An 18503-nucleotide genomic window follows, 5' to 3' on the forward strand; every position below is an offset into this window, starting at 1 on the left:
AATCAGTGTGAGTCAAACCATGCCTGGAAAGAGCAAAAGGTGGCATGTCTGATTCCTGACTGGGCTTCTTCATGTATGCAGTGGAAAAAGAGCATTTTCTCAGTAAGTCCATGACATTTTTGGGGATCCAAAAATGCCTGGAATATAGAGGAGAAACCCACAACAGACTGCAGAGCAGCTAGTGCAGGTCTGCAAGAAAGTCTGCTCCTAGAACACTATTGCCCGGGTAGTTTTTATATTACATCACCCTGCTTACATGCTTGTGCTTTACCAAATGACCCTCTGTGAATCAGAGGCAGCTTGTCTTTCACCACCTAGCACACCCCACTGGAACCCAATTCACCTGTTTTATCGATACGTATTTTTTGTTTGTTTGTTTGCTTTTTGTTAATTTTTAAAATTTCTTTTGTAGCAACAGACTGAATATGATCAAGTCTCCTCAAGATCCCAAATGCTCCTCTAGCTGCTCACTGTGCTTCCTTGCTGGAGCCACAGCCTGATACACATTCTCAGACTTGCTGATGAGTCACCCGACACAGGAGGACTCAGGGATGGAGCCTGCCTGCTGGCCTGCACAGCTGAAACCAATACTGGTTGCTATTTAGATCAACAGCAGAAATGCCAAGGTATTTGCAACATTTTTAAGGATGGCTTAAGGAAGATAGAAGTCAGGAAAAAAAAAAAAAAATAAAAAATATATATATTCTTCTCTGGTCTAATGTTGGATTTGCAGTGTTTACAAACAGCTGTTGCAACAGCCCCAAGCTCAAAAGAAATATGTGACACATCTGAGAATCTGACAGTCAGACCCAGCATTTGTTGCAGAGCATCCCTTCTAAGGCTTGCTGTAAGGGGAGATGTGGTCCTCGTGGTATTTGTCACCCTGGCAGCTGCGTGCACGGCAGTGGCAATAGCTATGTGGTTACTTGCTCCTCTGCTTACCACAGGGACAGGAATTGGGACACCCTTGGTGGCAGCCAGCAAAGCCCACTGCAAAAGTAATTACATAAATAACTGGATGAGGAAAAAGATTTGTCAGGGGTACACCTAGTAACCTGGCTTGAAAACAAGGGTTGCTGCAGCCCAGTTTCTTCTTTCAGCAGGGTCTGAGGAGAATGGAAGTCCCTAATGACTTTTACTTGGCTTTTACTCACCCTAAAATCCTGCAGGGAGAACCAGCCCTTGCATTCCTGAAGGCAAATGCAAGGACCTGAGCCACAGCCACGTGAAGAATACCTCTTCACCTCAAGAAAACATGCTACACAAATGATGCAAAAGTGGACACAGAGCTACATGGCAGCTGTTTCATTAAGAGAAATGCTTCAAAACAAGAGAGCCGTGTTCAGGCGAGGGATGAGTTTCAGGGAACAGAACATCTTGGGAGGTGAATTCTCTATGTATTAAAAAAAACAACAGATTTTTCTCAGCTGTTTGCACCATCAGCTACTGAGTCAAACCTTGAGGTTTAACTGAGGTATAAACTGTTGGTCCTACAGCATTCCAAATTAATTGATAGAAAGGTCCCCTGCAGGTAGTGGATTTTTAATTTTATTTCATACATAGGGCAGGGCTCTTAAGATACCATTGAGGGGTTACATTCTTCATATAGCATCAATGGCTTGTGTTTGCACTACCAGTGAAACCCTATAGCTTTTAAAACACATGGGAAAAAAGATGTCTGGCATTTTTTACATAAGTAAGATTTAGAGCAAATAGATGTTAGGACTTGGGGGTATTTTCACTTTTATCCCGCTAAACTTTACAAGTTTTAGCTGTGCTTCTGAATTCTTCAGAGAAGCTTCAAAATTCACAAGTTCATACAATTCACAGAGCATCTGTTGTGAAAAATAAAGAAATTGTGACTTCCAATTTAAATAACTAAGATTTCCATTATTAAAAATAAAATCCTTGTTATTTGAAATAAAGCTCAGAATAGTTACCATGAGAGAAGTATAAAAGATTCTAACTCCAAAATTTCAGAATATGCAGGGAACTGAAATGAATTTGAGTCCATTAGAATTATTTTTATGTACAGATGCAACTTGCTATCAGAAATTAAGTACCTAGCTGCATTTAAGCCACGCAGAAGTTGTGCACCAAGACCTGGATCTCTAAAGACCAACACACCTATTTAAATATCTTTTAAAACAACTAAATCCTTTTCAAGATCTGTGCCTCAACGACCATATGGGATTCTGGAAGTCTTCTAATCTTTAAGCATTTAACTGGTTACCAGGAGAAACTCTTTAGTAGATGGAGAGCACAAGGGGAGACGAGGACAGAACAAAGGAGACTGGGGAAGGAAACAGAGGGCCTGATCTTGGCAGAGGAAGCTTCTGACGAGGAGACATGTGGATGTTTCAATTGCATTTGAGGTTTGCTCAACCCCTTGTGTGCTGAAAATGAAGAATAAATTTGCATGTATCAAATTCAGTGTGAATTTTGCACAGCCCTGGTTCAATAATCTAAGTTTCCCAAAGCTCGCTTTTGTTAACAGCCTCTTTGCTGAGCATCTTTCATGCAGAGATCTCAAAGCTTTATAAATGATGCTCCATGAGGCTATCTTCCCTTGACAGATTGTAAGCAGGGACATAAAGTGGTAAATTTTGACCTTGACTTCCCCCGATCATCCAGGGGAAAAGTATGCAGTTGGGATGCTGTCCCCCCAGTGCCTCACAGTTACAAAATGTCACACCAATGTGGCCATCCTCTCAACAACATATGTTAGGTAAAGTGCATTCTCCTTTACATATGCAGAAATAAGCCCCAGATAACAGTCTTATTAGAGATCACACATCCTGGGGTGAATAAGCAAGCAGGAGGTTTGTGTCCTTGAACTGTTTTTTGCCAGCTAGGATATTCTACCAGATTTCTTACCAGCATGGAGAACTGGGCTTTTATGAGGACTTCCTCCATATAATTATTATGCTTTCTTAAATACTTCTTTACTGATGCTAAGAGAACACATTGATTCAAAGCCAGGGGATTCTGTGTTCAGGAGCATCATTTTAGCAAGGCAGGGACTGCTGGTTTAACAACACAAGGCAAGTTTTTCCATAGGAGTTTTAAAGGTATATAAGTTGATTATGGAAAGCTTCACCCTGAAAAGATGGGGGACAAGAGACTTGTGGTAAGATTAAACGTGGCTCTGAGTGCAATCCACCACCTCTTCTGAAGAGCTGAACATTTTGAATCATGCAGAAAAAAAACACCCCAATCTCAAAACCTCTCATCATTTGAAGAAACAGTATCTAAATAGAGGTGCCAGGCTTCATTTCTGTTTTTTTCACTTTTCATCACGTATAAAATATTCCCTGTGGTTCCTGTGTGAGCAGCAAATTAGGTGAGTATTTTTTCCCAAGGTTCCAGGGACAACTCCGTATCTCTGCCCTATGTCTACCAAAGTCCCCTATAATCCACCTATAGTGCACTTTGCTGTTGCAAAACCTTGTCACAAGCACAGTTCTTATGTCTTTCTGGAACCAGGTGCCCAGGGCACAGCAGTGTCCATTTAAGTTGCTGGATAATATTTTTTTTCATGTTTGACAGATAAACATTAAATTCTCAGGGTTTGGGCTTCTTTTCTTCATTACTGCTTCCTAAGTTGTCATGGTTATCATTTGACACCCTCTCCAAATTCTTTTTCTATTTAACAACTCTTGTACTCTCTTTTTTTTACCCTGAATAAACAGGCTGCTTGAAATTGGAAAGGGGGAGGGTGAGGGGAAGGAAAGGGGGAAGTGAACATTTGTGTGCAGAGAAAAACGTTCACAAGGGGCTGAAAGACATTTTTGACCCACAAAAAAAGCCCACAGACTAATAGACTGTGTGCCATGACCAAAATATCACTATTTTTAAGGTGTCTGACTTATACCTGCCTCAAATAATGGTCACTCTGAAAAGCATTTTGGCAGCCATTTGACCACTAAGTATGAAGCTCGTTTTTTAATTATTATTATTTTTATTTTTATTTGTTTTACATAGTGGTTAGGTTTTCAAAGTAGTAGGCTTTATTTTTTTTTTGGGGGGGGGGGCGGGTGAAGGTTGGGGAAAGGGGTGGGGAAGAGAGAGTAAGAAAAACCTAAAGAGATGTATAGAGATGGAAAGTTAGAAGGGCAATTCACACACAGAGACAGACACAACACACACAGGCACACCAGAGGATGGGGTGGCAGAGAGGATTCATAAACAGACCCTTGAAAACATGTGCTCCCTTTTCCTTAGGAAAACACCCCATCTCTCTGAGGAGCATCCCGGGCACAGAGGGCTGCAGATCTGTCATTACAAGGTGTGCTGGTGGGGTGACTGTCTGCAAACTTGTCTCTGGCACCATTCAGCCCGTCTCCTCTCCCTGTTAGCTCAGCAATTTCCCAGTGGTCAGCCTGTCTTGCCATAATCACACGCTGGCGCCACGAGCGTGTTCCTTAACTGCACGCTTGTCCCTTGTAATGAATGCGTACCAAAATACCCTGAAACCGCCCCAATTCTGGGGCAGCCATGACCTCAGACTTGACAGCTCGATGCCGTATTTGCTTATATAGCTTACCTGATAAAAAGGATGCCAGCTGGTATGAATGGAGTGTTTTCTATCTCCCACTGTTAGTTTTATGGTAGGTGGAGGATGAATTATTTCACTCTTGTTCCAGTCTTTAAGTGGCTTTAGGCTGGGAGCTTCTCTGGGTTGCTAATAAATAGGAGATGGTCTGTGTGCAATGGGGCTGGCCCAAAGAGATAAAGAGCACAGTCTTTTTTGGAAAGACCTTCTTTCAGGAAGAGGAGAAAACTTTTTATTACTTCTACAGTTACACATTTGTCCTTCCAGCACGTGGCTTACCATGCATCTACCTAAGACTAAGTTACATTAAACTATGTAAAGACCACTTCTCTCTGTCATGCTTTGCTGTAGCTCGAAATAAAGGTGCCATGAGCACCTCGAATAGAAATTAAATATGATTCTCCATGTCATAGAGGCTCAGATTTTGCAGGTCTCATTCAAACTTGGCAGGACTTTTTTTCCCCACTGCTTTCATGTTACCAAGTGCAACAAGCTGCAATATCATATGTAACAATCAAAAAACCCCACAAACAAAGCACACAAGATCCAAGGAATGATGTGCAAAATGACTGAGACTAAATTCAGGTAGTTTTCTTCAACTGTTCTGCCATGTTTTGCATGCAGCTAAGGAGGCTTTGAACCCAATTTCCAAAATTCTTTTTTCTTTTTTTTTTCTTTTTTTTTTTTTTCTTCTTTCCCATAGCCATGTGATGGTAAAAGCCATAATTCACAAGAGAAAGTTCCTAAAAGCAGCTTACATTTTTGGTAATATTAGCTAGAGCAGCTGTTATCATAATCCTACTACAGCAGTAGTGATTTGTCATCATTAAAAGAAAAAAGTTAGAGTTTACAAAGCTGCATTCATGGTATATTTTGTATGATAATTTTATCTAGCTTCAATGAAATAATCAAAATGCATAAAGATTTTTTGCTTTGGTTTGGTTTTGGAGAGCAAAGCCATTTTCTAGGTAGTTTTAGGGGTGTTGGAAGGGATGAATGCAAGCAAAGCTTTGCAGGACTTGCCATCAGAAGGATCACAGTCTGGGTCCACAGAGCTTGCCTTGGTAGACCATTTTCCCCTCAGTAAGAAACCATTGCCAAACTTTTCCACAATAAAACACACAGATAACCTGGGGTTTATTGCCATTTTTCCTTGGTGAAACCTGTAGATTTACTGCCTGTCTCTTTCAGTTTGGATGCATCAGATGCAGTGCTTTCCTCTTGTAAAACCCATGTCAGGTTAACTGGGCTACATTAAGCTGAACAGGCAGCTGGGACCTGACCCTTGCTGCAATTGTGTAAGAAGAGTTCAGAGCAGAGGAGTTCCTCTTGATTTATAGTTGCATAAGGAAGAGTTTGGGCTGGGGACCTTGGTGTACCATGGCATGACTCTGAAGGAAGATGACAACCAAGAAGCTTCTGCTGGGGTAGCACTGCCTTTGTTCTGGCTGCAATCTGTGAGACATATTTTCTAGACAAAACTGAGAGAGTTGTCAGACTTTCTGTAGGGGATTTTGAGTGTATCTAACCATGGGGGACAGCAAAAGTTGAGCCACATCCTTCCTGGTAGCAGCCTGAGTGGACCAGGAGCTGGTGGTCCACTTTTTCCTTCCATCAGTGCAAAGCTGCAGCAACTCAATCTAATTGGATCTAGAGCTCCTTTGTAGGTGGAGGCAGACAGTGGTAAAGAACCATTCTGGCTGCCTTTGTTCCTTCATTCAACCTGCAGAAAGTCAGCAGAAGGACTCTTGTTGAACCTATGAACTCATAGGGTTTTTTCCCCTCATAGAGCAACCTTACGGTGGAGTCAGTGACTCTGGCACTGATCTTCCCTTCCTGACTCGTTTGTGCAGGATAACTCAGCTGTGTCTCAAGAATGGCTGGTCCTGGGGTTTTTTTGTTTGTTTTGTTTTGTTTTTTTTCTTTTTTCTCTTTGTTATTTAGATATTGAATTTAGGCAGCACAGCAGAGTGAGTGACATTTATGCGAAGTGATATTATTTCTCATATTTTCCCTAAACTTGAAAATTCTGGCATTGATTCCTTGCTCACTTCCCACTGCACTAAACTGGTACTTCTCAGATACTGACAGCCATACACATAAGGTGAATGAAGATTGAGATAATTGTCAATCTATTCTATAGAAGTGCTGGTGCTTCAAAGTTTTTTGTGAAGACTCTATTCTGATGCTGGTAAGAATGCTATTGCACTCAATTAAACATTCTCCTGACTGGTTGCTTTCTCTTTGATTGCTTTCTATTTTGGGGAGGGGGAAATAAAGTAAAAATAATTATAAGTATATTTTAAAATGAACACAAGCAGCTCTATTTGCATGCAAAAAAAATTATATACTCAGGGGAGAAATAGGCTGAGGTTTGCACTGACAATCTATTTCGGTGCAGACCATGCAAAATCACACGGAAGACGTTTGTATCTGCAAAGGAAAATTTTACAGACACACCAAACTCAAGAAATTGAGCTAAATATCCACAGGAGAGGGGCAGGGAAAGCTTAGTGAAGGCAGAGGCTAACCAGAGCCTTCCCAGTACACTGTGTCTCCACTGTGGAACAGGAGTGGCATGAGGACATCGGAGAGGCCAGCAACCCCAGCTGGTTGAAATCCTGACTTTGGTCAATATTTCTGAAGTCGTGGGGTCTCGTTCAGCAATCTGGAACAGCTACAGCACCTCTAAAAATCCTGCAACATGCTATGCAGATGGATCTGCATGAAGTTAATGCTGAATTGAATTAATTTGCATAGCATTAGTTCTCACAGACTAGTAAGTGTTTTTCCATTCCTTTGTACATTGTAATTCCAGCCAGACACTTTTTTTTTTTTTTTTTCAGCTGCAACTACCCTTCAGCACAGCCATGTCTCCATGTCTGACCATCATTCTTTAATGAGCATTGGTTTCCATAATTTCTGTTGAGTCAGCACTCAGAGACCTTCATAGAATTTGGGCTTTCCAGTGTTGTTTCTACTTCCTTTATCACACATGGAACCCTGTGATTGCATTACCCTTACTCAATGTCCCCCTCAGCTTCAGGTTGATGTCTTTTTCACTGGATGCAACCAAAGAGCTGCATGGATCTGCTCCATGGGAGACAGAAGGAAAGAGGAAGAAATGAAAAAAAAGAACAAGTGAAACTTTCTGCACGGACAAGCAGGGAGTTACTTCCCCTCATGCAACACACAGGAGAAGGCCTGGAGCTGGCTGTGCTACCCCTACAAAAATTAAAGTGAAAGAAATTAAAGAGAAACCCAAGTCTCTGGACAGATCTACTGTGGTTTCCTTGCATCAAGGATGGGCAGTGAGGACAAAATGAGCTCCCAGAGAGATGCATCCTTTGCTGAGTGGAAACATCAGGCTGAGAGGGACTGAGGTCAGAGCTGCATCAAGGAGAAGAAGGTGCCAGGGAGAAACCCATCTCCTCAAGAGCAGAGGGAAAAACAGACAAGCTGATTTGAAGCCAGAAAGGCATGGAGAAAAATACCTGAAAAACCAAATTGCAAAGGAACAGGTGCTCTTTTTCAAGCATAATGGCTTTAATATTTTCCATAATCCCTTTGAAAGGGTCTAACTTTGCTGGGTGTAGGCTGGGGAGGGGCATTTTACAAAGGTGTATACTGAGAGAATAAGGGGTAATGTATTGAAACTGGATGAGGGGAGGTTTAGATTAGACATTAGGAAGAAATTCTTTGCTGTGAGGGTGCTGAGTCCCTGTCCCAGGTTTCCCAGAGAAGCTGTGGCTGCCCCATCCCTGGAAGTGTTGAAGTTCACGTTGGATGGGGCTTGGAGCAGCCTGGGCTGGTGGGAGGTGTCCCTGCCCATGACAGGGAGTGGGACAGGGTGGTCGTTAGAGTTTTGTGATTCTATGATTCTACGTAAAATAGTTGGCTTTTTTTCTGTGTGCAGCCACCATGTTTGTTAGTAGGAGGATGAGATACTGAGTAAATACCCTGAGATATACTACAGGCTGTGAAATAGAGGTGACAGCTTATCAGAAGGACCTTTGCAGGATGCTGTGGTGCTCATTGCCAAAGCTTGACAGATAAGTACAGGATAACCTGGATAACATGCTCCTTCCTTATTTCCTAAGGAGCTGCTGTATCTACAATCGAGGCTCTGCTGTTGTAAATGTAGTTGCAAGACAGGTCAATCAGAAAGCCTGACCAGCAAGGTCTGTCCCCAGAGCTGCAGAGAGTGTCTGACAGACATGGTGATGTAGGACATGATAGCCCATCTCTTCAAGGAAAGCAGCCATTTAAACAAACCCCCCAGGAAAAACCTGAATTAGAAGATGTGGGAAGTCAGGGAGAGAAAGTCAAACAACATAAAGAAAGAGAGAAACAGAAGGTTAGGACTAGTGCCAAAGGGAAGAAAAGGACTAAGCCTTGAGCTAAGAAGGGGGGAAAGGCCAGGTCTGCGTTCACAGGGAAGAAAATGAAAAAGGTTTGAGCAGAAAATCAAAAGGAAGGAAAAGGACAAGCTGAAAGCCAGAGGGGAAGAGAGGGCAAAAATAAAGTCAGAGAGAAGAAAGAAGTACAGTGAGTTAACAGAGAGCCTGCTGAATTGGAGGCAGAAAAATTCTCTCAAAAGCTAGAAATATGATCTCATGATTTCAACATACCCAAGCATTTCTCTAGTTAAAAATGAGCACTGGGCTAGAACGCACAGAACAGGTTATAATCTGCTTATTTCAGTACACTTGAAAGCAAAGCAGTCATTTGAGTTGCTTCCATGTCATTACTAATACCATATCTTTTGTGTCCACAAAAAAATCTTGGCATGGCTTGTCTTGCAGCATGGACACAAGAGGGAGAAAACCCATCAGGACCACAGACACTCAAAGAATGAAGAGTTGTCTTCCTAGAAACCTGGGTTTCTTGGATCAGTGGCAATGTGCTTAGTGTGAAATAGTAATTTGTTTTAGTGAGGAAAATAAAATATTATGCAAGACATTGACAACTCAAACAGCTTACAGGTGAAACGACTAATAAAGGCCGAGATGCTGTCAGATCTAAAGATAAACAGAGAACCAACAATTTTAAGTGACTAACATAAAATTACAAGGGTAAACATTCTACCTAAGAAGTCTAAATTCATCTGCTGCAGAGCCAGGAATATGTGAGTATGGCACATGCTACTTACCAGTTGCCTATTTATACCTAAGGAGAGAATACAATAAAGTTCCTAGATACATTCTTTGTCCTGACAGAAAATAGAAGCACAAATGTCTCCTCTGGATGTTTCCTTAGAAGACAACTTTGGAAGTGGTTTGATGAATGCATGCAAACTATCAGTTTCCTTTGCTGCCCTGCCATTGAGCATAGTGAATGGGCTGCAGGATTAGAGAGCAACATACAGCAGGCTTCACAAGAAATGTGCCTTTATCTTCAAAGTAGCAGATTTATTGATTTTAATAAGTAGAAAATATCTACCCGGACATTAGACAAACACAGACTCAACACAGACTGAGAAAAAGCTGATAATTGTATTAAACTGACTGAGTTTTTGTTACATGTGTTTGGGAAATTTCCAGTAACACAGAGTGCCAAAAGGCCTGCTTGTGTGTCTGACAAAAACCCTGCAGAACTAAACAAGATGAATATTATAGGATTTTTTTATTTTTTTTTTTTTACTCAGACACGAATTGCACTGCATTTCATAAGGACCAGCTTCAGCAGCCTTGCTTGGGCAAATGCTTACCTCTGTTCAGCTATTGCCTGCACTGGTGTCAATAAAACAGGCCCTCTACTTGAACTCTTTCAGAACATAACCATCTATTGAGCTGGGAAAAATGCTGTAAGGATGTCCCCCAGGAGCAATGGCCATGGCTGCAAGGTCTCGTTTCCTTCAGGGTTCTAAGGCTGTGCCTAAAAGCAGGCTTGATAGGATTAGCACACTATAAAGCTCTGTAGGGATGGATAATGAGGATTTCTGCTCATATTTCCAGTAAGTAATAAGCGTCTAACAAGGTTTATGGAGCTAGTGCAAGTGGAATTTTAGAAGTTTTTTGCTTTAGTGCATGACCAGATGGTGGTGAGAAGAAGAGTGGTCGGGCTTCCGCGGTGGAAATTGTGACTGACTGGGTGATAAAATAAAAGCATTTGGAAAAAAAGAAGAGTGGGAAGGCACCGGACTGCGATAGCTCAGAGCTGGGGGAGTAAGTTTGGGGTAGAGGCAGAGAAGTCTGCACCATCACAGCAAACTTCAGGAAGCTGCTACACGTAGGAGCTCTGCGTCGCTGGTGGCAGAGCTAGAACTGCAGAAGTCACAACTCTGAATTGTGGGAAGTGGGGGAGGCATATGGACACAAGCAGAATGAGGGAAAAAACAAAATGTCAAGAGGTTGATGGTTAAACTGGCATCCTTCCTCTGATCTACTAAGAAAAATTGAAGTCATTTGGAAAAAGGAAAAGTGACCATTCCATTAAGATAGTACATATCTATATCTATAGAAGGGAAATTAGTTCATAGTCTCGAGGTATCTATACTCTTCCACTGCTTCACTGGTGATCATTAAGTATTTCAAACATCATGCTTTCTATGAAGCTTGCATGAATGCCTGTGCATACATGTGTAATTAAGTGTAAAGTAAGATTGCCTAGAAACAGAGAGGGACTTCTGAGAGCTGATCCAATGGCTCACTGGATCCAGTTCATACTAATGGCTGATACTTTGTCTGCAGAAATAAAAGGGCAAGCATACTCATTCCTTGGTATTTGGGTGACTGAGTACATGAAATCGAGGTCTGCACACTGAGAACCCTTGGATCTTGGGATGAGTCTTTGAATGTTTGCCCCAGGACATTTAAGAGATGTGAAAGCATGGTGCAAAAGGAAGGAATTCCAAGTTTTTCAAAGTGAAGTGTGACTCTAATCTTAACTCCTGGCTTTGGTAGAGGGAGGAGGCCAGATGGTGTGATTAAAGGGCACAGAGTGTCAAGGTCATCTGTAATTACCATAATTTTGCATTTCTTGAGCTATTTCAGTTTGTGTCACAATGTTAATGCTATTTTAAGTCTACTCATTTCATTGCTTGCTTGTTTCAGAAAAGAGATTAAATTGCAAATGGAAGAAATACATCCAAATTCCTGCAGCATTCAGGGGACACCAGACCTGCAGCTCTGAGACAGCCTCTGAGGAGGAAGGGACAGCAAGGAAGGCGGGCTTCAGACCAAGTCCTCTCTTTGGCTTCACACTGTCTCATTTCTTATTTCTCCCACAAAAGCATGAGTAGTTGATAGAGTTTTTGTCCTTTCCTTTCCTTTCCTTTCCTTTCCTTTCCTTTCCTTTCCTTTCCTTTCCTTTCCTTTCCTTTCCTTTCCTTTCCTTTCCTTTCCTTTCCTTTCCTTTCCTTTCCTTTCCTTTCCTTTCCTTTCCTTTCCTTTCCTTTCCTTTCCTTCCTTTCCTTTCCTTTCCTTTCCTTTCCTTTCCTTTCCTTTCCTTTCCTTTCCTTTCCTTTCCTTTCCTTTCCTTTCCTTTCCTTTCCTTTCCTTTCCTTTCCTTTCCTTTCCTTTCCCTTTCCTTTCCTTTCCTTTCCTTTACCTTTTTTTTTCTTTTTTCTTGTTTAATCAGCTGAATGAAGCAAAACTAATACAAAACTCCCAGCTACTTGTTTTCTAGGGCTTGCTCTTTCTAAGCATTGTCCCTTTTGTATTTTAATGCAGTGATTACTGTAACACTTGGCATGATCTGTAAGAAGTTGCACCTACAACTTGAGCTTCCTACAATACTTGCTACAGAAAACAAGGTTTGCACTTTTTGATTATTAATGTGCTTTTTCTTTTGTGGTGTTGACTCTGAGCCATGCTCAGCATTCTTTGCATGAGAGATCATGCCTGTCACACTTGTCCCACCCTTAGCAGGTGGTGGAGAGCGGGACAGGTTGATGCAGGCTGTGATCCACTCCTCTTACCCAGCCCAGAGAGCAAGTCTGAGGGTGGAAAGTGGAAACGTTGGTCTCCTCAGCAGAATAAAGGAAGTCTTACCAGGCAACAATAACTGAAAGGAAACATCCCATCAACCACCATGAACTGCAGTAAAACCTCATGCATCTGAAAAGAGGTTTATGGGATCTTTGAAGCACAGCCACCCACAATTGTCATCAGACCCATCTGTGTGGTGTTTCATTAATATTATTGGGTTTCATTAATAGTTTTATTTGTTTCTTCCCTCCTTTTTTGATTGACAGGCATAATCTCTAACCTTTATATATATGTGTGTATATATACATGCAGAAAGGTAGAAAGCATGTTTTGTTCTATATCCTGTGAACTAAAACATGTTGAAGAATATGTTCTAAAAAATAATTTCCTCAAAAATTGAATTAAAAAGTCCACAAAGACATCCCATGAATGGGACTCCCATCATGGTCAAACATTTAAGAGGATCTGGGTCATGGTTTGGTTCATACAGAAATCATGATCTTGCTCCCTTGAAACATCTAGTGTGACCTCAGGTGGAATCAACAGAAATGTAATCAAGTTCAACTGAGATTTCACATTTATATTATGGAGCAAAATTCTCATTTGTTCTAGTTTTGTTTTTTTTTTTTTTTTGAAGGTTTTTATTTAGCAGTTGACCTGGGATGTCTGGGTTCGGGGCTCAAGGTTTGCACCACACTACGTGGATGAAGTTTTCAACCAAGTGTGCAAGGAGTCTGTGGTTGATTTCATCTGAAGATCACCACTCAAAATCAGTTTTCAGATAAATAAATTCCACCTCTGATGAAATAGAGCGTGGTAAACACAAAGCATGGGTCTCTGGCATGTCTTTGAAAAAATTGCAATTTATTGAACATGTTTTGCATCCTTCTTGTATGATTTTTTTGTTTGTTTGCATTCAGTACCACTTTATTAACATAAGGTCCAGCCTAAAATGAATTTTTAAATCTTTCTGTAAGAAACTGTTCCCGGTCAGTGGAATAAGCAAATAAGCAAAAGAATGAAGTTCTTAAATCCAACAGGTACATGCCTTAATTTGCTTGTGAAAAATGACATGACTATGAAAGCACTGTTGTAAAGAAGAGAAAACAGGAGAGCTGCCATCCAACAGGGATGCATAACACAGGGCAGCAAAAGCTAACACTAACACAAGACATTCTCTTCTCTCCATCCTTTCCAAGTCCCTCTGTCTGCCACTGCACATGCCCAAACACAATCCAGGTCCTCAGTGTGGGCTGTGTTGGTTCCAAAATCTTTTTCTTCTCAGCCTGGCATACTGTGCTATGCAGTTCAGGCAAATTGGGGAAGGCTGCTGTGTACATTATACATCTGCTAGGAGATGGAAATGCATAATGTGGGACAGGATAGCAAGGGGGCCAGGATTTAGCCTTATAGATGTATGAATAAATATGCAGTCTCCTCAGACTTCACAAATCACAGAATCATTGAATATTTTGGGTTGGAATGATCTTGAAAATCATCTACTTCCAACTACTTTGTCATGGGCAGGGACACCTCCTACCAGCCCAGGTTACTCCAATCCCCATCCAACCGGGGCTGAGACACTGCCAGGGATGGGGCAGACACAGCTTCTCTGGGAAACCTGGGCCAGTGGCTCAGCACCCTCACAGCAAAGAATTTCTTCCTAATATCTTATATAATCCCCCCTTCTTTGAGCTTGAAAACCCTCGTCCTGTCACTCCATGTCCTTACTAAAATTTTCCCCTCAGCTTTCCTGTAGCCCTTTCAGGTACTGGCAGGTGCTCTAAAGTCTCCCTAGGGCTTTCTTTTCTCCAGGCTGAACAATCCCAGCTCTCAGCCTGGAATCATAGCAGAGGTGCTTCAGTCTTCTGATCATCTTCATGGCTTCCTCTGGACTACCTCCAACATCTCTACGTCCTTCTTGTGTTAGGGCCTCCAGAACTAGATTACAGTGCTCCAGGTTGTGTCTCATGAGATATGAGTAGAGTGGGAGATCATATATGATGTCCTTCTGTTATGATGAGGTCCAATCCACGCATTTGACTACAAGGGCCAAAAAACCTGACCACCAAAGTTTTTTTTCTGCATCTTCCTATATTTGGTCATTATATAAATATTCTATATTATTGTTCATGCCAATAAAAACCCAAACCACCCCAGATTCCCAACAGGGGAAGCAAAAAACACTACAGTTGAGACAAAATACAGGCAAAGCCAGGGAATTCAGCTGAGTCTCCATCCTCCAACATGGCAGTTGCCTCTCATGCCATAATCAGACCTCATTCATGGCAATGCAGGTGAGCCTGATCTCCCTCACTGCCCTCTCCTCTCCTTCCAGAGCCCACATGTGCCTTGTGCCAAGCTCTCCACTGGCAGCAGATCCGGTGATGCAAGCAGAAGGAGCAGGTTGGCAGTTTGAAACTGAGGGTGGGGGAAGAAAATATAAAAATTAAAAGGGAAAAAAAAAAAAAGTCTTCCAATTGCTTATGATTTTCAGTTTGCCAAGCAATAAACAAAACCCCCAGAGCCGCCAGCTCCTTCCAAAATTGCCATTTTTATCCACCCTGCTCCACCAAGCAGCTTGGAGCTGTACCCACAGTACCCTGACACAAAAACCACAGGAGGGTGTGGTTCCTGATTCTGCTGGGTGCAGAACAGGGAAGCTATTTATTTCGGGTGCATCTCTGTTCAGTGAGTCATGTTTCGACTGGAAAATTGGCCACAGCTTTCTCGCAGATCTTCATTGCCAGCAAAGCTGGCATGTTACCCAATTCCTCCCATCTCTCTTTCTTCACCCCCCACCCCCTCTCCCCAGCTTGGGCTGCCTTTACATTGTTAAAGGCCCCATTTAATAATAGTAATTGTTCCACGTTAACCTTGAGAGTCGTGGAGAAAGGACAGTGAAGGGCGTAGCTGTGTGCTATAATGAGCATTTGGTGCTATAGCAGGTGGGAAAGGCTTTGGGGATCTGGGCAGATTAGAAAGAGAGGGGGCTCTAGCAGATGTTGAAGCAGGATGATGTATTGCTGTTCACTCTGGGATTCAGACAATACCAGCACAAAAGTAGAACAGGGAAACGGGGAAAAAAAATTGATCCCTTCTGATGCAAACTGGGCTAGAAACCAGACACGCTTGAAAGTGAGCATTTAAAAAAGACAAATATGTTTCCAGGCCCAGCACCTTCTCCTCTCTGTGACTGCCAGATTTCTCTTTTAAAACACCAGCTCAGGTTTGATTTATTTTACATTAACTTAAGCTTTGAAGCGTTACATATAACTTCTTCCTTTCCCCTCCTCCCAGGCAGAAATTGGAAATGAATGCATCTGAACTTCGTCCTCTGCAACACCTCAGAGTCAGCCCAGACAGGACACATACAGCAGCTGTAAATAAGGTCTCACCTACACACCAGAGGTCAACAGCACTTAAAAAACCAAATTCCTTTCTTCAGCTCTTATTGCAATACTTCCAAAATCTTTCAGTGGCATGATTCCTAGCCTCCCTAATCCATACAGCCAGCCTCAAAAGTAAGTGACACACAATCACCTATTCACTAAATTCCTCTGTAAGCTAATATATAGACTAAAAATCAGACCTTACATGGTGAAACTTTGTCCTGTGGAAGAGTACACCTCAAGAGAAAATGGTGCATCTGTTGTAATAAATAATCTGTAGAAGGTGAAAGAAAGTCAGGCTTAGCTTTGACCTTGATTTTCTGGAATGCAAATCAAAGTGAGATACTGGGTGCAGAGCAAGTTGAAAAGTGAAGTGCTTTAAGGCAGGTACATATATATGGATATAGGACCTTAGTTTTGGAGTCCCACTAGAGTTGAAAATCTAGGCCTAATTTCTGTTTCTGTTTGCAAAAATGTTGTCAAGAAACTTGCATCTTTATGAAGTTTATTAGATAATTAAAATTATTCTCTGTGAAATAGTTTCTGATCAGCAGATGATCTGCTTTTTCATTTTTTACATGTGAGTAATATACAAAATCTGGGTTACTGAGTCCTGACTGGCAGAGCTGTGTGCACTGACTAATGAATACATTGTTTGAAATTGTTGCTGTAAGGGATTTTATCTGCAGACTGTCCCTTGAAGAAACATGAGTCAGGACAGCAGTAGCTGAGAAACAGTTCAGGACAGTGCTTTTCATGTGTTCTGACTCCAGAAGACTGCCAAAAACCTCAGCAACAATAATGATCCCCAGGAGAAGAAACATAATAAGACAACACAGGATTTTACCATATCTATTATCCTTAGTGGGTCTGCCCATCTAGAAAGGGCTTTATCTTGATTCCTGCAGGCATCATCTGTAATATTTAGAGGCCAAAAAAAATGGCATGTGACAAGAATATGTAAAACCAAAAGGAAAGTGTGAACCAGATGGTAAAAGTTTATAATGACCTCAACTACCTGCAAATCCAAAGCTGAGATTGAATTAGCAAGAGGTTTTCTGATAACCTTCAGCCAAAGCCTTCCTCCTCCTCTGCTCTTAGTAATTGCTGGACTGCAGAGGTTCTGCCAGTGGTCTGGCCATCCCTCCTCACCCTGAGGTTCTTCAGGTGATGGCAGGGAATGTCCTCTGCTCCCATGCTCCTCTCACCTGAGGACAAAGGGATGAGGTTGTCACTCTCCAGAGGGAGGGGGTGAGGGTGTGGGTGAGGCTTTCTCCCTTGTTACAGAGCTAAGCTTAAATAAAATATCTTCTGTGAGTTTACCCAGCAACAGCAATCCCTTTCCTAAATTAGTGGATACCAATTAATTAAAAAAAAAAAAAAATCAATTCAGAGAAACTTGTCACCATATTTGCATCGAGTGCTCTGTTTGCCTCCCCACTATGTGCCAGTGAAGAGAAAAAACAACTCTCTTTCTGCTACTTCTCCCCTTTGTGACCCAGGTCCTGTTCATACCAACCTGTATTCTTGTGTTTTGCGTGGGAAATGCTTAATAATCCTTTATATGTTGACCATGCCTTTTGGGAGCAATTGCACTGCAGGATGAACAGCTCCCTTTTCCACAGGATTCCAGTTGTGGCCCCTACTTCTTGTCTAAACAGACAAGCCCTCAAATAATAAATAGGATACACATGGGCCACTGAGGAGTATCCAAGCTCTCATGACATATTTCATTTTGTGTCTTCTGCCAGCATTTAGGGGTCCAAGGTTTGGATTGCAGGTATTGCTGGCACACAGCTTGAGCCTCACTCCAACTCTGGTTGCATCAAAATGGGAAATACTGGGGCAAATGATGGACTCATCTTGTTCTAATCACTGGCAGTCATATGGCTCCAGGAACATCACTTCATTTTGGTTTATTCACCAAAAGAGAAATCTATAATACTTGACCTTCAGTCTCAACAGATGTGGCTGAAGCCAAGTGCCTCCTTCATTCCAGACAAGATCACCAGATCACCAGCCCAGATCAACAGTTCTGGGCTCCAGAAGTTTGGAGAGAACATACACAGAGAACGTGGACATGAGTGATCATAGAATCATAGAATCATAGAATTAGCCGGGTTGGAAGGGACCTCAGAGATCATCTAGTCCAACCCTTGACCCACCGGAGCAGTTGCTAGACCATGGCACTGAGTGCCACATCCAGTCTTTTTTTAAATGTCTCCAGGGACGGAGAATCTACCATCTCTCCGGGCAGTTCATTCCATAGCCTAATCACCCTCTCCGTGAAGAAATTCTTTCTAATATCTAACCTAAACCTCCCCTGGCACAACTTAAGACTGTGTCCTCTTGTCTTGTTGAAGGTCGTCTGTGAAAAGAGTCCAGTTCCCACCTCGCTACACCCTCCTTTCAGGTAGTTGTAGGCAGCAATGAGGTCTCCCCTGAGCCTCCTCTTCTTCAGGCTGAACAGCCCCAGCTCTCTCAGCCTCTCCTCATAGGGCCTGTGCTCGAGTCCCTTCACCAGCCTGGTTGCCCTCCTTTGGACCTGTTCCAGGACCTCTACATCCTTCTTAAACTGAGGGGCCCAGAACTGGACACAGTACTCGAGGTGTGGCCTAACCAGCG

The sequence above is a fragment of the Calypte anna genome, chromosome Z (assembly GCF_003957555.1).
Source record: "Calypte anna isolate BGI_N300 chromosome Z, bCalAnn1_v1.p, whole genome shotgun sequence".
In the NCBI taxonomy this organism is placed as follows: domain Eukaryota; kingdom Metazoa; phylum Chordata; class Aves; order Apodiformes; family Trochilidae; genus Calypte; species Calypte anna.